Genomic DNA, 25,967 nt, shown 5'->3' with positions numbered 1-25,967 from the left:
GAAAAGAACGAAACATAAAAGGGGAGGGAGAGTCACAGAGAAGAAACAACGGTGGTAGGAGGAGAGGGGGGGTGTTTGACTCAGCAAATACTGAAGGTCAACATCATCAGAGAAAGGCTTTGTCTGCAGAAGGGTATTTATTTCTTCAGTATGGTTATTTACCTCAGTGTATCGCCCAGTGTGCTCCTCTTGGAGGTCTGGGGGAGACAAGATGGCAAAGAGCTCTCATTCCAGGGCCTCACTCACTCAGCTCGACCTGAATAAAAGACCAACACAAAACGTTATTGTTTAAGGGCTGTTTCCAAATAGCACCAACTCTACATTTTCATTATCTTCTGCAAGACAGAGGACAAGAGATTCTTTGTTAGATGAAATGGAGTCGGCCATGTGATGCTAAATAACATGAAATTAAAAGCTGAAACAATGTTATTAAATTAGTAAGATTTTTACTCTGAAACAAAAGCCAGGTGAAAATAAATGCATCTGGCTTCCTCTACAGCATAAATTCTATGCAGAGCAAAAAAAGTATTTTTAACAGACTCAGTCAAAAGCACATCTTTCTTTTGAGCAAGTGTAGAAAGAAATCTGAACTCGTACAATAATTTACATCTTTTTAAAATACCCCTACAAGTGGCATAATGCTAATTAGTCTGCAACAAAAAGAAGGTGTTGCACATGTTTACTGACTGGAAACAAGACCTAAACAAGAGCTGAAACAATGGAAATTATCGTAAAACTCCCATAAGAAGGTAATTAAATCATGAGCATTATATAACACCCTCAGTTTTCCGTAAACAGTTTCATTTGGAGCAAATATAAACAAAATGGGTTAGGTTGTAAAGGTGAAAGTTCTCACTGAAAAAAGGGATTCAAAGGATAAATGTTTAATCATCAAGGAAGTTTTTTTTTTGTGCTTGTGCTGTGACAAAACACAGGATAAGTTGACTTAAACAAACTAAAAAAAAAAAACTCATCATGCTTCTTCCTCCAAACACAGTTAGTGGAATTATGACCAAAAAGTTCTATTTCTATTTCCACTTGACTTTCTCCCATGACTCCTCTGGATCATCCAAATAGTCATTGGCAAACTTAAAGGGGTCATAGAATGATCATATAGGGTATTTGGTGCTGGTCTTTAAGGTCTCTGAATATGGTGTGTAACATTGGTTGGGCTTAAAATGACATATTTGCTGTTCTATGCGCCCTAATGCAAGCCTTGTTATAAGCCCTAGAATGAAACGACAGGTTTTCTTCCTTTTATGGTATGCTCATGAATATTTAGATGAGCTGTGCGCTGACTGGTTGGATTTCAACGGGCGAAGCTGCTAACAGAAAGATGCATCATAGTAAAAAGCACTCACTCACTGAAACATTGAAATTGTTGATATGGTATGGTGACCAGATGTCCTCTTTTTTCCTGAAATGTCTTACATTTCATATCTAAAAAAATGTCTGGGGGGATATTCATCCTGGATTTTGGTCGCCTACAGTCCTGCATGTAGTCGAAACAGTGCCGGCATTCGAACCGAACCGTCAGCTCCGGCCACCCCATGCTTCCCCCCGCACCGCCTGGCTTACTAGGCAGGCGGGGGAAGCACGGTAAGGCAGACTGAGGGAAGCATACCGTCACCGGGTCGGGTTCAGTCGCTCCGTCCCCCTCTGGCTCAATTTGAATGCCCAGTCCAGTCCAGTCAGCAAAATGTTTAGAGCAAGTGAACAGCTGAGCATCAAAGTTTGCAGGGATCTTCTGATAGACAAAAATATCCATGCCTGTGAGCCCACAAGGTGACAGTTTAAAGCCCTAGTCAGAGGGAGATTGACAGTCATATTTAGCTTCTTCCATTTTCTAACAATTGCTCCAACAGTGTACCTTTTTTTACCAAGCTGCTTGGCAATTCCCCCGTAGCCCTTTCCAGCCTTGTGGAGGTGTACAATTTTGTCTCCAGTGTCTTTGGTAAATGGTAAATGACATGTACTTATATAGCGCCTTTATTCAAGTCAAGAGACTTGACCAAAGCGCTTTACACTGCATTCATTCACCCATTCACGCACACACTCACACACTGATGGTGGCAAGCTACATTGTAGCCACAGCTACACTGGCGCTACCGGGCCCTCTGACCACCATCAGTAGACAATGCAGGTGAAGTCTCTTGCCCAAGGACACAACAACACTGAAAGTCGGAGTCGGGGCTTGAACCGTCAATCCTTCGATTTCAGGGCAAACTCCTACATCCAACGCCACTGTCGCCCCCAGATATTTGGACAGATATTTGGTCTTGGCTATGTTAGCAGTTGGAATCTTACTAATTGTATGAGGTGGAAAGTTGTCTTTATGCAGCCAACGACCTCAAACAGGTGCATCTTTAGGATAATAAATGGAGTGGAGGTGGAGGGTCAGAATTCTAGCTGATAGACAGGTGTTCAAATACTTATTTGTAGCTGTAGCATACACATAAATAGTTTGGATTTTTTTTTAGATTATGTCTCTCACAGTGGACATTCACCTACAATTTAAGACCCATTCGTGATTTGTAAGTTGGAGAACTTGCAAAATAGCAGGGTGTTCAAATACTTATTTTCCTCAATGTATATTGGTAAAATAGAAAAGGGAAAAAAGAAAAAAATGCCACCATTACCAGATTTAATCCTACATCAGAAAACCAAAAAATACTGACTTACTGTCAATAAGTATGACTTCTTTTGTTGCCTGACAACTTTTAGCTTAGTCATTTAAATTATTTAGGGGGAGCTCAGACAGCCATAAACAATTCTCTAGGTTACATGACTTATTTGGTGATACCTGTAAAGCTACATAATAGAGTTTTTGAGAAAAGTAGCCCGTACGGAGCATCAATATGCACCAAGTGCTTTTTAGTGATTTGAAAAACCTTTAATATAACTCAAATTAAGCTGATACTCTGAACAAAAGTTACGCATGTGTTGCTTTAAATTTGCCTTAAAATACTTTAAAAAAAGAACAAATAAAGCAGATATGGTTTGATGCTATTGGACATATGGAATTGTCAATTTTTCCTGAACAATCAGACAAATATTTGGTATTTTTCTACAACATCATACAGAATATGTATTGAGATAAATATGAATGTCATAAACAGAACATTCATATTGAGTGTTTGCCAGATTTCTCTGTTGCCAGTGTCATTTTTCCAAAACAATAAGGGAAAACAAAAAGTGAAAGCTGTTTTTGCAGTAAAGCGCTCTCTGTGATGATTGGCCCACTTTTTGGCTTGCTTTCCTTGTGTAAGCACACATACATAAAACATAATTTGCTGCTTCAATTTCTGACTTTTATTCAGCTGGGATTTGGTGGCAGACAACATCAGAGCCACAAAAAAACTGAGTGGAGCAGCAACAAACTGCAGCCTTTTTTCTCTGATCCTCTGAGAGGGAGGGGGAATAGAGAGAGTTGGCTGCGTTACAGAGAACAAGGTTTAAAAGCTGACCTCTACACAGAAGAGAAGACAAATGACCATGATTAATGAGCAGCATTCATCTTACAGGTTAAGAAAAGAACAATGTGAACTGTGTTTCCCTGTGCTGCTGTGACAGATCTGCTTGCTGAATGTTTAAACTCCTATCTTGTTTGCTTTCTCCTCACCTCTGATGAAGAAAGTCCTGTCAGTGCAGATCCAGTCATTTTTCACTAGAGGGCAGCCTGTCTAAACATGCCTACCTTCCTTGGATTCATCTTTTACTCGAACCCTATTGAACTGCTTGTGAGAAACTGAGTGGATACAATTATTTACATATCCATCTAGGATTATTTATGTACTTTGGGTGCATTTCAAAACTAAATATGATTCTGAGCTTCTTTGTGGAAATTATATTTTTAGAAAAGCAATTTAAGATGTTTCACTGCAGTTCAACTTGGTCCCATCTTTTTACTTAAATTACATATATTTAAAAACATGAATCAAGGCAGACACTGCACAAAGATTTTAATTTTATTCAATTGATTGCACAGTTCAATTTTATTCTCTGAGCAGTAACAACATTTAAAGTATCAGTCTTGAAAAAATCTGGTCTACCACCACCACTGACCAAATACCCGGTGGCAAACCTTAAAATATCCTCTGTGCGCATCCCTCTTACTGTTACAATGTCCAAGCCTTTGTCACACACACAACAAAAGACACAGACTTCCCTGACATCCAACTTTACTATATACAAAATAAAAAAAATCTCTTCAACTAATTATGAATATTAGGAACAAAAGGTTGAATTGTTTGAAGTATGGTGTTGTAAAAATGACACCATACCACTCTGGTAAAAATCGAAATCTAGATAGTAATATTTTCTTAAAAATAAGTGCATTTGGTCTTGGATTAAGGAGGTAAAAGAGACATTTTGCCAATGAAACAAGATAATTTACACTTAAAATAAGAAAACACAATTGGAAAACACAATTGCATTGTCTTGTTTCATGTGCAAAATATCTAATCATCTTATTTTAGGAGAAAAAATACCCATTCCATTGGCAAACTCTCTAATTTACCTACTCAAATTAAGGGTAAATACACTTAATTTAGGAAGTTTTTCCAGTGCAGTTAGACATTTTCCTTTATAAAGCTTTATAGACACATTATTATTATTATTAATATTATTATTAATAGATATATTATGAGAAAACAAAATATTTTTTTCTCCGCAGAGATGCTTTAGAAAGCAAAGATTGGGGTTTATAGTTTGAAATCAGTTTTTTATCATTCAGACCAGGTAACTCTACCTGCACACATGCCTATCTCAATCTAAGATCCCTATAAACTTGTTGATTTTTTGTTTTTACAAATGGCATATGATTTTCTGTTTTTTTAGGGGGACTAAACAGTCCAAACTTGATGAATCTATGTTGTACATACATTTTTAGAGCACTTAAACCATTAAAATTAATTCATTGGTTGTGACATACCAATAAGAAATAGAAAACTAATTCGCCTCATTTGCTACAACAAATCCAAAGCAGAAAAAGCATAGCACTGTTTTCGTAACTCTTTTGAACATCATGATTTTCGTGGCATTCACCAATATCATGTTCTCCGATGGCAACAAATCATTGTCCAATTCAGTGTGATGGTCTGGAAGACTGCAAGTTCTCTGGTAGAGTCCCACAGACACCCATTTAGAGTCGCTGAGAAAGACCCTTAGCAAAAGTATGCTGAACAAGAGATGGGTTCGATGCAGAGGAACAATTTCATTTTCATCTACAAAAGTCAGTGATGAAGTTTTGAAGAAGTTAAAATGATGAAACTGATATAAGTACTTCAACTTACAAAAGAGTGTTAAGCATTAAGCTAACACTGCACTTTTTTGCAGGGACAGCGGCTGCAAATATGGTGAAATGTAATTCTTCTTCTTCTTCAAAGTTTTGTTTAAATCGTCATACAATTTGCAATTTTCTGAAATTTATTTAAATATATTTGGAAGATTAGGTCTCCTTTTCCTTACCCTGCAATTATGAGCTTGCCTTAATTGATATCTAAAATAAGACCCCCAGTTAGTTTACTGAAGTTTGAGGTTTTGGGGAGAAGAAGTCCAAGAACTCTGAACCCCTTCTGAGGAACTTTAAATTAACACTGTCTCAGCTCACCATTAACCAATATGTGGAAATCCACAACTAGACAGCACCTTGCATCATAGTTTAAATCCAAAAAAGCATGACAATAAAATGGCCTGTAGAAAAAAAAAAGAAAAAAAATCTTCAGTGTTCAGATTAGATGACATGACATCTGGAAGTAGCAGCAGCAATGGGGTAAATGTATCTCTGTAACTAATCTTCAGAGCAGCAGCTGTGGCCCAGACAAAGCTGCACATGATCAGCATTTGCCAAGAAAATGGTACAAATGATGTATTTGTATTTTAGCTGAAAACATATAAGTGGTGAAGGCTTTTAAAAGCTTTTTGATGAATTTTGGACAGCAGCAACCCAAATTGACCGCACAGAAGCAAACTAAAGTAAACCAAGGATGACTAAGAAATCAGAAACAAAGGCTGCAGAAACATTTTCATTTCTTTTTTTTTTCTTAAATCCCTGCCAGAGCCAAAAAGCTTTATCCTCCCTTTTGCCTTGTTCAGATTGCTTCAGCTAATAATTTGTCTGTCTGGAGGACATGGATCATCTCTATTCATTTCCAACTCTTTGTTTCCTCTCTCATTATTTGCAACCTCTCTGTCTTTACAGCCTTTCATCATATTTTCAAACACATTTCTCCACACAGAGTGCTTTGTTTTAGCAGGGGAAAATATATATATCATGCTAATGTTGCTGCAGCACAGGCAGGGGGGCAGCTACACCAGAAATATACTCAAACTTTGATAAACTACAAGAAGTCTGCTGCTGCTGAGGCAAGCAACATCCATAAAAGCTGGAAGGTTATATAACCTCATCTAAAGAAAACATCTAAAGCTTTAAAGAACAAATATGTAAAATATATCCCTAAACTCTACACTTAATTTCCAAATTATGCCTTCTATAAATAAAAGGTGCAGCATCTCTCTGCACATAGTTAATGCTTAAATGTTAGTGAATTCATGAATCAGTGCTCTTTGGTATGGCAGTGTATGTTACTAGGGTAGGATGAGCAAGAGCAGAAATGGCTGAAACAAACAAGGATGTGTGTATATCTAAAATGGTCCCAGATGGGAAACATTCTGAAATAGAATAATATAAAGTTCCATTCTGTGTCGTTTTTATATATATATTAGTATTTTCAAAGAAATCAGATGTGGATATTTGGATAAAAGGTGTTGTACAAAATAAATATATGCGGGATGAAAAATGTGCAAAAAACAGTTACATCAAAATGAAACAGAGCTAACAAGAAAGACAGTTTTTAAGAAGTGCATCCAAAAGAGATGAGGGGTCTTCATGTTTGCTGTGATTATTGTTATGTGGATCATAAAAGATTGATGCATTGAGCAAAGAGAAAAATTTGTTTGAGGTCAAAACACTCTTTTTTTAAATGTCCTGAGTAGCTGATTCCTGACCTGAAGTGCTCGAACAATCGCTGCAGCTGAGCACCATCAGAAAGATCCAAAAGAGATGTCAGATCAGAATTAAAATCCCAGTGTGAACTACATTTTTTAACGATTACTGTACTTTGATCATAATTAGCAAGACATTTTAGATTGTATCAACAATATAAGAAAAAAAAAATAGGTGTGGCAGTAGTGCAAGGGATAGAGCCTGTAGGCCATGTTTGCAGGCCTTACTCTCAGTCCAAATACAGGAAAATGTTGCTTCTAGTTCCTTTTCATTTATGCTTTGCAGGGTCAACAATAGGAACGCCATTGTGAACAGGAAAGGAATTTTGGACTGCTGTGCCAGATCTGGACATCTTTTATCCATACGGACATCATAAATCAAAACAATCATGGATACGTCTTCTTCCCAAAGAACTATAAAAAAAATGGAGGTTATACAAATGTAGTGAACAACTGAAACTCTCCTCATTTACAACAGACAGTGTTTCCAACTGAGTGACACAGTTGCTATATTTGGGGTTTTTTGCGGCTCCTTTAGGAACTTTCTTTCAAAAAGCAAGTTTAGCGACTTCAAAAGCCGCGTGTTCTACCTTTACTGTTGCATGGGCAAAAAGAGCAGCGAGGAAACATGCTCCATTTTAGCTAATGTGTAAAAAAGCTGCCGATGATTCAATCCTGGATTACAAAGAAGGATATAAATATAATGTAAATAAAGTTTTAAATCAAATCTCTTTTTTTCTCTTAAACTGTTGCACAGAAAAATTACCTGGCTACCTCACAGCTACAATCATTTATTCACCTCGTTGTTTCTGATTACCATTTCTTTGGTCAAATTAAATGTGGATTCAGGGAATCTATCAAAATGCATACCGTACATTAAATGCATACATTATTTCAGAAAGTAAGGTTAAAGTATGTTGCACTAAACCTTCATTTTAAAGACATTTAAGTAGTTATATATTATAATTGATTCAGATATGCATCAGCCCAACCCCACGGCTTAAAAAAATCCTAGAGGAAACTATATATACATATGCACAAACACACAAACATACATACATATATGTACTATGTGTGTGTGAGAGAGTGTGTATACATCTAATACAGACTGACATGAAAACTGACATAGATGCTGAGCTCTGGTGCACTGGGCCAAGCAGTCTAACCAGCATCAGGGATGAACTATAAATAGACCATCTGATCCAACCCCCTGTAACCCCCCTCCCGAATAAAAACAATCTGCTCTCTTTATTTTTTTCTCTCGTTTTTTTTTTTTTTTTTCTTTAGCTTCTGCATCAACTTTATTACCACAGCTGGGAATAAAGTATGCTTTTGTTGACTGCTCCTCTTTGTTCCTGATGCCTTTTCCTTTATTTATTTCCCACCACAATCAGCCTCCTTCTGTCTCCTGCTTTCCAAATGTTGTTCTGTAGAAAGATAAAAGTCTAAAATCAGGAGTAGCAAATAGACCACAGCATCCTTACTCCTTTTGTAATAAGAATATGATTATGGGGTTGGAGAAAGGGGAAGACAGGCTAGTTAGAGGGGAAAGACGACGGAGCTGGAGTTATGCAAGTGAGGCTAATCCCCCCCAACCCTGCATGGTTAATGAGACAGGATGACACTGGCCTCATTTCATCTGTTCATCCCTGCATCTGCTGCTACTGCAGCCCCTCCAAACCGCTCGGTCGGCACCTTAATCTTTCCGTTTGATCTTTCAAAGCAGACAAGCGCTATAGTTTAAATTCTGCAAACCAGTAATTCCTAGTATGATGGCAACGCAACAGCAGATGAGCCATTACACAAGTCAAAGATTACTTGTGAAGGTGCTTCCAGAAAAATCTCTTATTTCTCATATTTACATTAAGCTTCCCAAAGACCCATTGCACAACACAGGATAACAAGGGAATTAAATAAGTAAGCAGAGTTATGTTAACATTTTTATAAATCTAGCTGTAAAAAATAAATTTCATTGCCAGTGGCTTTAAATATTTTATAAAGTCTCAAGAATAAAATGCCTGATAATTATATTTTAGATCATAGATTCATTTTCCAAGCTGAAATCTTCTAAAATTTACCATTCTTATAAAATATATGTAAAGTAGGAACAAAACAACCTTTATAGTATTTATTCCTGCAATGGTCAAGCTTTAAATGTGAATGAATGAACTGTAAAATAGATTGATGGAGTGAGAGGATGAAAGAAACACTGAGGCAGATAAGAAAAGCATGAAATAAACATATTTTTAGTGATTCATTTTAGTTTTCCATCCAAAGCTGGACAAACTACAAATATATGTTGTTTTCAGAGTACTGCTTAAAGGGAAAGCAGCATCAATAACTCCACCTCAGGCAACTATTTTTAATCGATTAAAAAGATACTAGCATGTGTTCTTAATGAGAGAGATTCTATAGAAAGGGCCTTGCTTCATTAATCAAATGCATTATACAATTGAGTAGGTCAGCACCAAAACAGCTTACTTAAACTTAGACTTTTTTGGAACACCGGAAATTATTCCTACTTTTTAAAAGTTTGCCTCCAAATACATTTTTTGTATACCCCTGAGGAAGGAACTCTGATGCCTTTAAAACTGTAGCAAAAATATAGAGAGCCACTGTGACACTAATCTCTGCTAACAATCTGTATCTTCATGTTTACAAACCAAGAGTTTTTTGCTGCCATTTTAATTTGTACTGCTGTGTATTTTTAAGCTTTAAAGAGAAAGATGTCATTGTGCTCTTTGTTATACTGAGAATTTCTTCACTACTGAAGGTTAAGCCTTATTTATATCTTTACTTAACAGATGTCACTACGGAATTCGGCTTCATTGAATGGCCATTGTATAAGTCTATCGAATGCTCAGAAATATTTATTCCCTCTGTGTCCATAGTGAACCACACGTTTGTAAAATCCAGAGCGAATGAGGAGTGAACAAGAAGCTGGTTTTCCTCTATTGTGTAACAAAAGGAAAACAGTATTATATCCATTTTCCATCATGCTTTATCCTAGCTGGGGTCACAAGGGGTGCTGGTGCCTATCTCCAGCTGTCTATGGACAAGAGGCGGGGTTACAGGTCAGTTTTCCGGTCCTGAGAAAACCCAATCAGTCAGAAAATGGATCAGTATTCACAAACAAACTTCTTCCTTAGTCTTTCTATGAAGAAAGAACCATCTTTTACCTCTTGTGTCTTGCAGAGCCCTTTTTGGAACATACAAATATTTATTATAGGTTCCTAATAGAAGCTACAGGTCTTTAGATAACATAATCCCATAGTTTGCTTCTTTGATGCTTTGATCCATGTTGTAGTAAAAATATTTAAAAAAAAAAATATTAAAAAAAAATCAGAAAGTGATAAAAAAAAAAAAGCGCAAATTCACACATATGCTTATAAAAAAGGAAAAACTAATTTCAAGTGTTGTTACCTTAAATGAGATTAATAACACGAAGGAACCTAGTTAGGGATAAAACTGGAGGCTCTTCTTCAAGGGCCAGTTTACTGAAACTTGTGTCCCTTGTCCTTCACACACTCATAAATCAAATGTTTTAATTTCCTCACTAGCAGCTTTGCTGTAGTATTTGCTGTGATCTGTGGGTAAAAAGTAGTTTTAATATATTTTTATGCGAGAAAGTCCATCTTAAATCAATATCAAGATTATGATCCTGTCTTAAAAGATAATTTCGCTATCAGAGCCAGCAGATCCCCACATACAGGCGGTGCGCTGTCACTGGTCATCCCCAGCAGCAGCTGCCTCCGTCCCTCTTGCCTCTTGGGGATTTTCCCCTACTGTTCGCGGCAGCTGGAAATAGATGTTAACATTTTTCATGTACGTGGCTAAAACTACAGGCACCAGAATAATGAAAGCAAATATATTTTGCCAGCAGGTTTTGACATTTCAAGTTAATTTAAGCAGTAAAAAACTGTTTCAGAGGAGTGATCATAGCACTCTGCATAGAAGTGCTATGTCTGTCTCCCTGCCAGATCCCAGATCAGCTTGTCTGATTGACTGATATGGTGCTTTGAGCAGTAAAAGTTCATTTTTCCATCTCCAGCATCTGCTGCTTGTGGAATTTTGAACATTTCAGCATAGTTTTAGGGGAAAAACAGGGTGCACAATTTCTCATTTTTTTAGTAAAGGCTGTACAATGTACGGCCGTACGCATTGCTGTGTGAAGAAGAGACACTTCTAAAAGACACAGGCCCTCAAGGATTTGAGTTTAGGACCTCTACATTAAAGGTTATGCTAATATTACACGCACATCCAGCTTGGTAATCTGGGTTGGAATCAGGGGTAGCTTTGCTCATCAACAAATCATTTTCAATGGGAGACTAGATTCTCTCTCGTCTCTGCACAGGCAGTTTGCTGCACAATGAGTTTGCTGAGACTAACTGACTGTCAGAACTTTTGTAGGAGTTCCACATAGCAGCACCTGCTGCTTGCTTAAGAGGCAGTGAACCTTGAGGGATTGGTGCTTTCACCTCTTCTCATCACAAGGGTCACTAGAATCATTATTATTTTCTATTTTAAAAAGCTGTTTGAGGGGCCTGAAAAGTTGCTAAATAGTCTGCAACAGGTTGGATGATAGTAAACGAAACAAATGTGAAAGCAAAAACTTAATAATACTATTGAGAGGACCAATAAGGTTAAACCTTATCCACTAGGATCACTGGACAGGGCCCCAGGGCCATTTTGAAAATAGGTTTCGATATTGATGAAAAAAGTAAATTAAATGGAACTGGACAGAGAAGCAATGGCTCTGTGAGGAGAATAGAGTAATTGGTTGCAGGCTCACCTATAGGACCTCCCCTATGGTAATGAGATCTGGGTAATGACCAAAAAGACAGGATCGCAAATACAAGAGGCCGAAATGAGTTTCCTTAGCAGGGTGGCTGGGCGCACCCTTCGAGATCAGGTGAGGGGCTCAGTTACCTGGTAGGAGCTCGGCGTAGTCTTCGCTACTCCACATTGACAGGAGCCAGCTGAGGTGGCTCGGGCCTCTATTCCTGATGTCTCCTGGTCCCAATAGGACCTGCCTGGAACACCTCCAGGCAGGTCCTATTGGGAGGAGGACTCATGGAAGGCCCAGGACACGCTGGAGGGAATATGTCTCTGAGCTGACCTGGTGTTGCCTAGGGGTCCCCCCAGAGCAGCTGGAGGAGGTGTGTGTGGATCGGGAAGTCTGGGCATTTCTGCTTAGAATGTTGCCTCTGTGACACCTCCCCGGATAGAGCAGAAGAAAATGGATGGTCCCAGATTAATAGTGCTAAGAGACAGACTTTGATGGGCATTGCTGAGTTGATTGATGCGTCTTTTTGTCTGCATTTAATCACCAGTCTTGAAGGTAAAAAGCGAATCAAAAGCCAGAAAGGAGACAGAATCAGTCAAGTTTCTAGATCCCCATTTATAATAAGTATACCAACATCACTGTGGACAATACAGAAAATAATTTCTTACCTCTTTTATATTTTCATGCAATTCATATAGCATATATTACTGTACTTCACCTTATCTAGAGTGGTCATCTACGTATTTTTTTTTCTGCAATCATTCTAGTTATTTACAATGATTTTACGGAGAGCATTATAGTATGTATAAATTATTCTTACTATTGTTTGTACACATTTCCATTTTTTATTCATGATTATTCAATATTATTTCCCATTGATTTACCCTTAGTAAGATTACATTACTGGAGGTATAACTTTAGCTGGTCTGGCAGTCACACCAATTAGTTTTCTATTTGTGGATTGTTAAATATATGAAATATTCATAATAATGATTGTAATAATACTTACTGTATTTATAAAAGTGTATGTACTTATTTATTCCACTGCTTATAAGGTGGACTGCCCAAACAGCTCTTTGTCCCTGCCTTCACTGCTAAAACTTAAGCTCACCAATAGTTCTCCTCACTATTATTAACATTTGTTTACTTTAGGAGCTCCCTTATTTGTTTTTTGTTAATAACTTATCTTTTCAAGCTGAAATTCTGGGAAAAACAATCTTCAATTCAATTCAAGAAATCCCAAAATATTTTTTCAAATGATGTGACTGATACTTTTAGTCCCATAGATTTTTGTGAATAAAGTCTTTTCTTTTCTCACCAATAAACAGACTACTGTTTAAATTAAGTTTTTTTTTTTAGGAGTGTACACATGTCTCATAGTGCTGTCTATGTGTTCAAATACTTATTTTGGTCATTTACTCCACATTTCTTGAAACCCAGCTCTGGTAAAAAAAAAAATACAAAAACACTTGTTTGTTTCCATCCTGAAGTTAAAAATGTTACCTACTGACTTAGCTGGGAATGTGACCTCACTGATATCAGTAGCTCTACCCTGGGCATCTGCTCTCTGCTGACTCGCTCCACCTAAATACAAAGATCCACTTGGGGACTGACAATACAAAAAATGTGTTTCTTATGAATAAAAAATTTAATAAAATCTCTATTTTTGTCATTGCAAAAATAGTAAATGAAATAAAATTAGATAAAAAGGAGTTTGTATAATCTTTCCAGTCTAATTTAATGATTTGAAATGTTTTTTGTTGCATTTCAATCGCATGAACTAAAAAATATGCTCAGAAAAAAAAGCATGCTCGGAAGAAAAAAAAACTAACGGGACGAGCATGTTGGATAGTGTACATAAACATATAACCAGAATGATTGACAATTAAAGGACCAATTATTTAGATGATCCACCCGGAAATAAACGATCGTCCTCTATACCTTTCAGACTGGGTGTTGCGGACATTTTTTTTTCGGCCGCCACAAGAACGTTAGAGGGAGGAGGTAGCAGCCGACAGAATCTCTGAGCCAGCGGCTCAAACCAGTACGGCTTAGAGCTGCTGGCTTTCACTAAAGATTCTTCCACTTTTTCCTGTCGTTGGTGAAGACGGTGGACAGAAACCTAACCACTTCGTCCCCAAGCTATCTTTGTTGGGATTACTCTGCTCACATTTATTTTCACTGTGCCAATAAAGAAAATAAAATATATAACGATCTGCTTCTCAGATAAAGATGATGGCAATGATGACAAAGAGGCTAAAAAACAAAACAAAAAAACAACAAAGTTATAGTTGTGCTTTAATGAAGAGGGAAATAAGCCCTCCTTTGTGCAGCCAGGCCATTCCTGGTACTAAGAAAACCCCTCCTTCCTGTCAGACAGGACGCTCCACTAAACTTTGACCCACTTCTGTCTATAACAGTTGGGGCCCAAAACAGGGAAGGGGCACTAAGACCCTGAATTTTGAGAAGTTCCTGCTGACCAAGGCAGTTGACTTAATATTGATAATAATAATGCTTTAAATATCAAAGGTCCAGCTCGTAATAAAGGAAGCTAAAAGAGGCTTGAAGCAGTGTTTTGGTTAAAGACAAAAAGCCTCACCTTTTCTTTCATATATATGATTTTTAAGCACTGACACACACATCCATTTTTTTCCACATGCAGGGACTGATTTCACTTTCCTGCTGATCCACTGCAAAGGAAACCAATTCTTTTCTCCTCCTTCTATCTGTGCTGTCTCTCATTTCCAAGAAATCTCATTAGTCGAAGGACACAATCCTCTGGAACCAATTCTCAGCAGAACAATGAGCCTGAGCCGAGCTGAGCTCACAACAACTAAAAGCTTCCCTTCATACAGCTAAAAGCTGCCAAATGTTTTCCTAAGCAGAACACATTCAAGCCCAGCTGGAGGATACAGAAGACATGAGAACCATCTCAGTCCAGAAAGCGATGGGGGTTTGTGGAGTTAGGTTACGGAGCTCTGGGAAGGCGTCCCAGAGGTTCCCCAAAGATTTCTGGGAATGTTGACTCTACAACGTGTGTGAGAAGAAAAAAAATTGCCGTCAGGGATGCTGAGGCAAGACATCTGTCACCAATTAAGAAGGAGGGATTGACCCCATGATCAGACCAAAGAGATACACTCTGCAAAGATACACTGGGGTCACAATGTGCACCCTTTCTCATGGTCAATACTACCTACTCACATGAGACCCTAGAACCCCCCCACACTCACCACACATATGCACATGCACCACAGATCCTTTTTTCTTGAGTCAGTACTAGCCACTGTTTACCCAACCTTGTCAGCTCACACAGTAAGGTTATGGAGGGGATGGGGCTGCATGTTATTTGTTTTGCAGTAGGGTCAGCTGGCAGATGCATCCTCCAAGCTGGTTTCCCTTTGAACTAAAACACACACAAAGGAAGATGCTGGGATGATGAGGGGAGGAAATCCTACCTTCATACCAAAGTGCTTAACAAATGGGTATCAGCCCTTGTCCGAGTCATTAAACTCTCTAACTCAGATCAGCTGAGGCTGATTTTATAATGAAAATTGACATAGGAGTGTCTTCTAAAACTACTCTGAATCAACCACCCACAACAGCATCGGTTATTGAGCTTTTGAGCTAGATCAATAATTCATGTTTTGTTTCCATTGCTGGGACAAATTAAGATTCTAATAGAGTAAAAAAAAACAGCTAACTTGATCAATTGCTTTCACTTTTATAAGAACACAGTCTTAATTTGTCCCCTAACCACTTGTTTTTTTTATTATAATTTTTTAGGTCTTTGCCAAACAACTGAAAACTACTACCATTAAAAAGATATAATTGCTGCAGCCACAGGATTTCACCTCCAAAATCATTCCTGTGCCATCAGGCAATAAGTTCTGGACTTTATCCTGGTGCCATCCATCAATTGTGAGCCTATCTGTGTGTGGTCTGCTGTTTCAGCACTGGCCTTTTTAATTCCCATACATCAACCTCCTGACAGAAGTGAAGTGACACCTTGTGACATATGAGGCCACTTTTTCTTTGCTGCGGAAAGAGCCAGAGAACGGAAACTAGACGGATAAATGCAATGATAGCCAAACAGAATAGATAAATATTACCATTTTTCTCCTCGTTGAGTGTAACATAATGAGGGTATGCTCCAAAATGTAATAGAGCATGAAGATTCTAAAATCTGAGGGGTGCAATGATTAATAAACAACTGTTGATCAAACACTGTATGATTTGGCTGCTAATGGATGTTTGTAGACTTTGGCAGGCTTCAGCACTTCTAGTCAATATGATCTGTGCCAAAGCTCTTCACACTGATGTCCATTAGATCCAGGCAAACTCCACTCTGCATCGATTCCTTCTCTTCTTACATATTGTGAAGGCCTTATTCCCATCTCAAGCCAACATCGAAACTATCAAATTGCAACATCAAAATGCGAACCAGTTTTCTGCAACAAAGAACCCAATAAATCTCAAAAGGAAGGTCTGATAGTCAGTATGAGAGACAGGCTGTATGCAAGTCAGTATGTATTTTACACCTGGCTTCTACTGTCTGTATAGTGTATCCAAGCCATGATTATCCACAGCTTAACAAAGACAAACCATTAAAATTGGTAAAGCAAAAGGACTTTCACATGCATATTTTCAAGTACACCTTGCTAATCCCCTTTAGAACTACCTAAACCATTTTTTTCATAGATTTAAGAAGGTGTTGAAAACATCCATTCATGAGTCCTGGGTCTGAGGCTTGGTAACCATCTCAGCATGCATTGACTTAGCGGCAGCAAACACCTTGGAGCAAACATGATCCTATTCCAAAAAAAAAACAACAATACTACAATTAGAAAAAAATTATCAACTTACAAGTAATTGTGAAACAGTAGTACACCGGACGGTGAGTATAAGTTAAAGACTACGTGATGGACTTTTTTTGAACATGACAGTGCGTGCACGTAGCAGTAGCTAATGGGATCACCTCTGTTTTTTCAGACACCAAAAGCACTACAAGCGTTATAGGTAGTGCAAGCGTAAGTGGTAGTGCAAGCGTAAGTGGTAGTGCAGGCGTAAGTTGTAGTGCAAGCGTAAGTGGTAGTGCAAGCGTAAGTTGTAGTGCAAGCATAAGTTGTTGTTTTCCCATTGCACCAGCTGCTTAAGACATTTCATACGCTTATGAACTAACAGCAATCTTTGGTAGTCACTAGGTGTCAATTTACCCAAACAGATCAGACAGTTCTGCTGAATGTCCCTCTTTTTCACAAACATATTCAATTGGAACTGTCCAAGACTAATAATCTATAGATTTAAACCTACAGTACCACATCCTCAATCTGGCTTGCCATCTTATTAAGCTTGAGCAACCAGAGAAAACCTGAGCCTTTCTTCCTGCAAGGCCAGAGAGCTAGCCATGGCATCACTGTGCAGCCTGTGTGGGAAAAAGTCCTCTAGGAATTTTATCTGTATTGACACAATAGTTTCACATATCTGCTGCACATGTGGCTGGATAGCCATGTTGTACTTGGTTACTAATCACAAAGTAGACTTAGATTTGGTAAATGATGAGATCACTGGAGAACAAAGAAGTTATTGTTCAAACAAACCAGTTTAAGATGATTTATCATTACCACGTTAGATTTATACGTTAGACGATATACACTGTGGACAAAACCGGATGGACATTGACAGCAGCAACACCAATGTAGGCTGTGAAGTTAATTGTTCAATTGCTTCTCTTAAAATATCCCCAAAATCATGGCAACCATAGCAAAATCTAAATATCAAAGATGAAATCCAAAGTCATTGCATGGCGAAATGTGTTACAAAATTTGCTATTTTGGACAATTTCCTCCAGTTTTGGCTTTTACAATGCGCTTTTCCAACTGAAAACATCAGCTGTGCTGCCATCAGTCTTGTAAATTAAATGTTTCTTGCGTCTCACTTTAAAGTGTAATTACAGTTCAATAGATGTTACATAGGTGAAACAAGACCAGGACACTCATGGAGTCTTAGTGGCAACACTATTTGCAAACATTACCCAGACACTTTTTTTATGTAGGGCTTATTGTTGATGGCTTGCGTCCAGCAGTATGAACAACATGATATTGGATAATTTTATTTCCTTTTTGACTCCTAAAATGCAAGCACAGAATTTAAAACTAACAGCATTCAGGTTCATTATTTGCTGCAATATACCACATAATTCTCTGATAAACGCCCCACGCTGTCCCTAATAAACATATATGGCAGTAAAGTTCAGAAGCAATATGAAGACTTGGGCAGCGTCATTTAAACACGTATCCTCTTTGTTTTCCTAGGCAAACTGGAAGTTTGCATTAGGAAAGGCAGGGAGCATCCAGATCTAAGCAGGAGCAGATAAAATGTTTCCAGCTTAATAACATAGTGAGCTGCAATTTAAAAAACCCACTCAACTTTGGTCACATTATATTTAACAAGAGTAAGAACCAACTTTTTCACTCCAGGCCTTTGGGTGGTGCTAATACGCTTTAATTGGGTGCGATTCCACACAGAAAGGAAGAGAGAGTTTCACCTAGCATGCAGAGCAATGCATACGAGTAGGAGTAAGTGTCACTACCCGACACATACCGGAAGCACAATACGTAGCATCAGCATCATTTGCACAATCTGCAAGCAGATATTTATCCAGGTCGCCATAAATAATGTAATTATGGTATTAAAAGTACTTGTTTCTAATACTCATCTTTCACATCTTTGCTAATACACATCTTTTTTAGGACTTTTCTGAGACAATTTGATGGTTTTTACATTTTCTCCGTTAAACAGCTTTATCTGCATTTTAGTTGTTTGTTTCTTTAGATTCTGCACTATATAACATAACGTTAACACAAAAGGAAAAAATAAAACTAAAAAAGACTAGATTTATTTTTAAATTCAAAGCCGAAAAAGTTCAATCCTTGAAGTAGCATAGGATCCCATCTCAGGCACAGGGCCAGCACAGACGGGTGACAAAACAGAAAGGATTTTAATGCATTCATTTTCTCAGGAAATATATTATTAACCTTTAACACGTTACATTTTAGTACGCTTACTATTTTTAGGGAGGAAAACGTTTAATTTAGGTCCCTTTTTATAAAGTAAAATCGAGGGCAACCAGGATGTACATCTGGCTGCACAAATGAGATGGTACGGATCGGGTAGTGACAGAAAGCACTTCCTGCACAGTCCTGCAACAATGAACATTGAAAAAACAAACTTTAAAGGTCATGAAAGAAATGTAACTCATTAGTGAAACATCTACATGCTTCTTGTTAAAAAGAACATTTTAAATAAAAGTGCAAACACAATATTGGTTCAGCCTTAAGGCAGACAAACATTACCTTGAATCAGTATATCTATATAAAAAAAAAAGAGCTGTGCAATTGCACAGAAATATAAAACAAGCTCTTGGAGCATTACTGGAAGAAAATAATTTACTAATAATTCATGCCACTGTCAGCTTTGCAAGGCCACTGGTGTTTATGCTCTCACTCAGTGAACAATGGCAGAGAAAAGAAGACCTCTCAAGAAAGCCGCATAACAGAAAGAATAAACTCACTTATAATGGCACAAAATATTTGAAGGACAGACTAAGAAAATAGCAGGGAAAAAACTGTGAAAAACTAAGTGCTAAGTCATTTATGTTGTTGCTGTAGTGATTCTTCAGGTGAGACCTTTGAGAGCAGAAAAACGAAAGGTCACTGCAAACCCTGATGGCTACTAATTACAGTCAGACACACAAGGGCAACCTTTATATTTGTTTGTGTATGTATGTGTGTGAGGGTCTAAGTAACAATGTGACCTTCTACAGATGAAACTCTTAGGCCCGATTTACAAAAGGTGATCCATGGAAACAGGATATTTTTTAAGTTTCTGATAACATGTTTTAACTACAATCTCTGTACAGACCGCAGCAGCAGGAATGTGAAAATGGTGCAGCTCCCCTGTCACTAGTTGGAGGTATTTTATTTGAAACTCAACATGCAAACACTTAATGCCGGAAAAAAAAAAACTAAAATAGAATCAAAAACAGGGGACAAATTAGCACTTATATGGAAAAACATTGTTAGACCCAAAGGAGTCAACCAACAAGAAAGTACTCGGTTATCTGCAATTGTTTCTGACTTTGATTGGTTATAAACTGGTTGGCATTAGTTATGTTGTGCAAACAAGCATCAGTTTCTGCTGATTTTAGTCATATTATACATATGCTAGGGCTTCCCCACATAGGATGATTCTCTTTTTGTGTGACAATGCGGACAGGGACTGTCACATTATTTAATAAAAAAAGATTTTAAAAAACGTGCCGTTGTCATGCAGAGAAGCAGTAAAGCTGCAGCAACATTTTTCAATTTTAAAATCAAAATGCCTTGAACAGAATATGTAATTTAAAAATTCAAGTTATTTTCATCTTTAAACATGAAGTATTTAACAGGATATCCTGTTCAATGGAGCATGCAAAGCATGTACAAGGTTCATTCAAGCTGTGAGAGATCAAGAGAAAGCAAGACTTCAGTAGATAAAAGGAGAGCTGACCGGTAATTTTGTCTAGTTTTATTCTTCTGAGTGTCCTACTTTTGTCTGTTTCAAAACATTCTAAAATGCTTAATCCTGTTTAATAGGACAAACACTAGGGCTGCAACTGACAATTATTTGCAAATCAATTCATCTGTTGTATATTTTTTCGATTAATCAGTGAATTATTAGATAGCAAAAGGTTCCTTAAAATTTTTACAAAATGAAACCAGGTGAAACTAAAACTTTTCTACTTGAGGAGTTCTGCATAGAACATACTGACAGATGAAAAAACGTTTCTATCTTAAATGCAAAATATTTACTTTTATTACAATTTTGGCATAATTGCTGCTCAAGATGGGTCAATCTGTCAACTAAAGGCATTTTTTGACTCTCTACACTCCAGTTAACAATTCATTGATTACTAAACTAGTTGATGATTATTTCAATAATCGGTTAATCACCATTAATTTGTAATCGGTGTTCCTCTGTCAACATGTAGAAAAATCAATCACAGTCAGTCTACAATGAAGATGTTACATTTTGGCAACATGGGACAAAGAGGGAGTCACATTTTTAAAGGAAACAAAGCTGCTGTGAAGCCTAAAAGTGGAAGATATGGTAAAGGAAGATTTTTTTTTTGTGCTTTTTACTTAGCAAGATCCAAAACGCTGCATTATTGAAGTCGTAGCATACGGTCCAAATGTTTTAACCTCTTAATATTCACCTCATTTTGGGAAATTCTTGCCTATTTTGCATACCCAATGGAAAAGCAAATAGTTAAGGAACTGTAAGCCCAAATTACATGTGGGATACATTATTTGAAAGCTAACACCCTCTAGTTGCTGAATATATACATGAAAATAGTGTGAGTAAAATACCCAAGCTGCATCAGTTCAAACAAGACTCAAAGTTGTTGTTTTTTAATTCTCGAAAATAGTAGGTATTTTTTGAACAGCAGTTATAAAGACATGCTTGCTTTTTGGGGGCTGCTTTGTCATGGTACATTTTACCATGCTGCTATATCTGTATTAATTGTGCTATATCCATAAAATGAGCTAGGTGGTTGAATTGTGGAGAATCTAAGCTTTTCAACGATGTCTAAAATGTTTAAGTATAATATCCTTTCCGCAGATTACAGAGGTGTGAACTCTTGCAGCTTTAAAATCTAAATAGATGGACGGACTTTTTCTAAAATGAGAGTTAGAGGTGCATGTCAGATTACTTTGTTTTTGTTTCAGTCCAATGTGATTATGATTTCTGCTGTCTCATGAAGGATTTTACTCCCATTTGTTACATAAGAGTGCATCTGAGTGAGCAGATGTGCCCGTGTATGTGCTATTTACTGATCCGATTGTGTTACGAGCAAATTAGATAACAGAAGTTCTTTCGTGGATTCATTGTCACGGTTTGGCAAACAAGCCATGAACGTTTTTGATTCGCTAACTCAATTCAGACGTGTGTTATCATTTTTAAAGGTTAGGGTTTATCCTTGTGTTACAATATGGAGCAACTGTAACAAAAAAGCAAGAGTTGAACTTTTTAAGGTCTGTTTTGCGGCAGCAATGTCCTACACATTTCAGCTGTGGCTTTTTTTTTAAGTGCTATTAAAGTGGGTATGGTATGTTCAAATCATATTTGATCTGGTAACGTTCTTGCTAAGGCACGTCATTTGTGACACCCTTTTTGATTAAAAAATCTCTCGTCATCATGTCCACCCTCTCAACCCCATCCCTGGAGGGGAGGGTTGAAAGGACAGGATGATGTACGGTTGTGCTGTGAGCAAACATGATCCTTTGGAGCTGTAAAACTATGTTTCTGAAAGCGATAGAGCATCTGTCCAGCATTTTTTTCAAAACTTGAAGCATGCATGAATGCATGTATGAGCAGTGGACCAAATGTTTGCATTCATCTTAAAGCTGTGACAACACCACATTTAACCCATCAATCATCTGCAAAAAGGAAGTTTACCACAAATGGGAAAAAGAGAGAGAGAGCAAAAGAGTCCGGCTGCTCCTGTGGGATTTATTTATGACCCAATCAGATCTGGGCCGTTCTCAATTCAATGAAAAATCAATCCATGCATTCAAGCAGACACTGAAAGTATTAAACAGATATGTCTTATTTGACCCTTTTCCTCATATTTCAATTTATCTCTGTCTGGTTTTAAAACAAAGCAGCTGTAGCTGCTGTATTTCCAAGCAGGAAGTGGTATACACACTCAAGTGTTTTCCAAAAGGAGAGTGTGTCGGGAGAGATAGTGCAAGGGTGTGCACCAGCTGCAGTGGACATGGACTGAAACAGCTGGATGGTGCTAACAGAGCAATGCTTATTCTCTACCAGAACACCCCCCAAAACACACACACACAGTTGGGTTTTCATGACATATGGAAGCATTTCATTGACTTGCATTCATTTTATAGGCCTAGCCCAGAACCTTACTCTAACCCTATTACCAACATATACCTAATCCCAAATCACAGGACAGAACTTAAGCATATGGGGACCAGTTGATTGTCCCAATATGTAGGATATTTTACAAAATACTGCACCCACATTGTAGGTAAAACACATCCACCCACACACACAAGTTTGTATTTCTATCCATATTAAGACTTTACATTGACTTAAATTAATTTTAGTTATTGCGTTAACACCTATCTCTAATCCTTACCAGTATATTCCTAAAACTAACTAGTTAATTTACACCATACATATAAACTGACTGCCTAACATTAAATATAGGGGTCAACCATATTAGGACCGGCCTTTGGTCCCCACAAGGTTATTACATTTATCAAAGTTGGTCCTAAATAGTAGCCTACACACAGGGGTAAAAGAAGTGAATAACATCCTGGGGAAAGTTGGACAGTTTTGAAAAGGATCTTTTTTTTTTTTTTTTTTATACAGGATTCTGACTTCTGACGTGCACGCGCACAGGCATATATATATATATATACACGCACTAATCATGTGTCAGAGCATCTATCATTTAAACATCTAGAAACTTTGCAAGTTTAGTGATTTAGTTAATGCACAAAATAAGACTGCGAGAAAAAGAACAAAACAAAACAAAACAAAAAACCTCCTCCTGCAATAAATAAATAAATCAATTTAAAAAAGGACCCACTAAATCAGCGCGACACTCACCCGAGTCAAATTCTTTACTCGCAATCCGAACAGCGCTTCTTGCAAAAAACAAACGTCCTGAGTGGATCTCTGGTGGAAAGAAACAACTTTTCTTCAATCACTTACTCGCCAAAACCAACTCAGTCCTCCTTCAATCCTCTGCGTCTGTTTCTCGTCACCAGAACCCATCCAACCATACAGCAACCCTCATTATTCGCAACTGCGCTCGCATATGGAGTATGTTCGTTTCCGTCACCGTAAGAGCCCGATATAATGCTCTGCTCTGAAAGGCGGGCGGCGCTCTCTGGCTGCTTCTCGTCCACAAAGGCAGCGTTTGAGACAGAGGAAGGAAGGGCATGGGCTCGGGAAGAGGGGAGGGGGACCTTATGTCTTTCAGCTGCATACAGTGGCATTTTATGGCTTTTTCTAAGCATCAGAGCTGAATGCACACTGCTTTGTAAACGTCTAATGCTTTTGCATTAAGATTTAAAATCATTGTAAAGCTTTAGGGTTTCTATGTAATGTTGGAATGGAAATTTAGTTGAGGATCTTAAGACAAGAGCATGGTGTTACATGTAAAATATGTATAACCCAGTGAGATGTATCCCGTCCACTGAGTTCTATGTAAAGAAGAATCAAAACAGTATTTTACTTTTAACTTAAAAGTAAGCCTGGGTGTCAACAAACCAGAGGAAACTAGAATAAATTGCAGATTGTTAGAATCTATTTTTTTTTGCTTAGGCAGATAGAGTTAAACTAATTCAGCTTCAAGATTGAGCCACATGAATAAAAATTTCAAGCCTTGATCGTGAAGCATTATGACTAAAAATTGCATTACTTCATAGTAAAAACACCCATGCATGCCATTAGAGTACACTCCTGCCTGCATGATTTGTCTATTAAAGACAATCTATGGCTAAGCTTCATTTACCTAATTAATAAGAAGAAAGAAGAGCTCTGTTTTCATGAGGTCTTAGTTTGCAAAACAATAAGAATAAAAATCTGCAACAGCTGACAAAGGTTGTGTGTCACATCAAAGTGTATCATTTTTATATAGTTCTTCGATTTTAAGTAAATGTGCGCAAAAAAAACAGCAGGGGTTACAGTTTGGTTCAGACTTTTGTCATGTTTTACTTATATTCTCTTAGAATGAATTATAAATTAATGGCTCATGCCCACTATTTACCATAGTTTAGCATGAAACCTCTGCTGCTGCCTCAGTTATTAAAAAATATACCCCAATAGAACCCATATTCAAATATACTGTTTGATCTGGTTTCAGGGGATTGCTCCTGCTTCTTTTTAGTGCTCTTTTTTATTCTATATGCAAATAAAGAAATTCATCTGAAATTACATACAAAGCAGACATTATTGTAATTATTTGCACTTTTAGGGTGAAAATAAAATCCAGGTAAGCTGGAATAAAAATAGAATGTGTTCTTTATGTTTTGATAGACTCCAGCTTACGCTTCACCCAGTGCTTCCTATGTTTGTGCTGCCTCAGGAGGAGAATGCTCAGAAATCTTGCCACTGATGAACTCTGGCTGACCTCCTCTTCTGTATGTATACTAGAGAGCAATTTATTTTGAGTACCAATAACAATAGTAATCCCCCACTTTCCTCCTTCTCCTCATCTCCCTGTTTTTCTTGACTCAAATCTTTTTTTTTCTTTCACTTCCCTGTACCTTTTATGCTGGCTAATCCTAACTCGACATCCTGCCCTCCCTCTTGTCTCGATCCCCTTCTCCTTTAAATCATCACCACGGTTCATTTCAACTTCAAGCTTTGGCAGGCTGGAACGGTAATATGATTTCCAGCTGAAATGAAACGTGCAAAATGTGCTCAACCCTCTCCTCATCCCTAGTGGGCTCAAGTTTATGTCCAATTCACTGGACTGGGGTGAATACAAATATTTCTTCTGTCTATTAATCTAAATGAATACATATTTGAATCAAATATTTGCTTTATGCTATTTTAGCAGGTTGAAATTGTATTCCAGCATTACAGGATATTCTCCAGTTATCTTCTCTCAAAATGTTAAGGACCATGTTTGCAGTGTTGCAAAGCAGTCAGAGCTCACTCCTCCGAGCCAAGTAGTGTATTGTAAAATAAGTCTTTGCTCTTGAAAACAACAGTGGGTTGTGCGGGGCTAGGTTGTTTAGAGAGAGGTCTGCTCATGGCTTACATGGTGGGGCAGTTGTTAGCAGGAAGAAGGTCCTCTTTTTGATCCCAGCCGCAAGTCTTTCTTTCATATATTTGTAGATTATGTCCTCATACTGCGGAGTCCTCACAGCAAAAGCATATTTTATATGCTTAGTTAATTATATGTTTAGTTAATTTATCCAAACAGCTTTACAATAGTGTAAGTAAAAAAGTTAAATTTGATTTATATGTCATCTTTCCCAGTTTAGCAAAAGACATACGAGTAACAAAGCAAAAATAAAGCACATAATCAATTAAAACCTGTCTGTACAATTTTGATTTAATTTGCTTTTTGAAATGATCAATAGATTTGACATGC

General features: G+C 37.6%; 1 protein-coding gene across 1 annotated transcript in view; it reads right to left on the bottom strand.

Annotated features, from left to right (window-relative positions):
- The window catches only part of LOC107098179 (leucine zipper putative tumor suppressor 2 homolog), a 55,095-nt gene extending 31,435 nt beyond the window's left edge, over nucleotides 1-23,660 (bottom strand). Inside the window, exons 1-2 of the mRNA XM_015395727.1 lie at nucleotides 23,468-23,660; nucleotides 163-256 (exon numbers count right to left, since the gene is read on the bottom strand). The gene's annotated coding sequence lies outside the window, so the exon portion shown is untranslated. The remainder of the gene's footprint in view (nucleotides 1-162; nucleotides 257-23,467) is intronic.
- Nucleotides 23,661-25,967: the final 2,307 nt, after the last annotated feature.

Source organism: Cyprinodon variegatus, unplaced genomic scaffold (assembly GCF_000732505.1).
Source record: "Cyprinodon variegatus isolate N-32 unplaced genomic scaffold, C_variegatus-1.0 Scaffold1, whole genome shotgun sequence".
Taxonomy (NCBI): Eukaryota; Metazoa; Chordata; class Actinopteri; order Cyprinodontiformes; family Cyprinodontidae; genus Cyprinodon; species Cyprinodon variegatus.
This window is presented reverse-complemented; position numbering and strand designations above follow the sequence as displayed.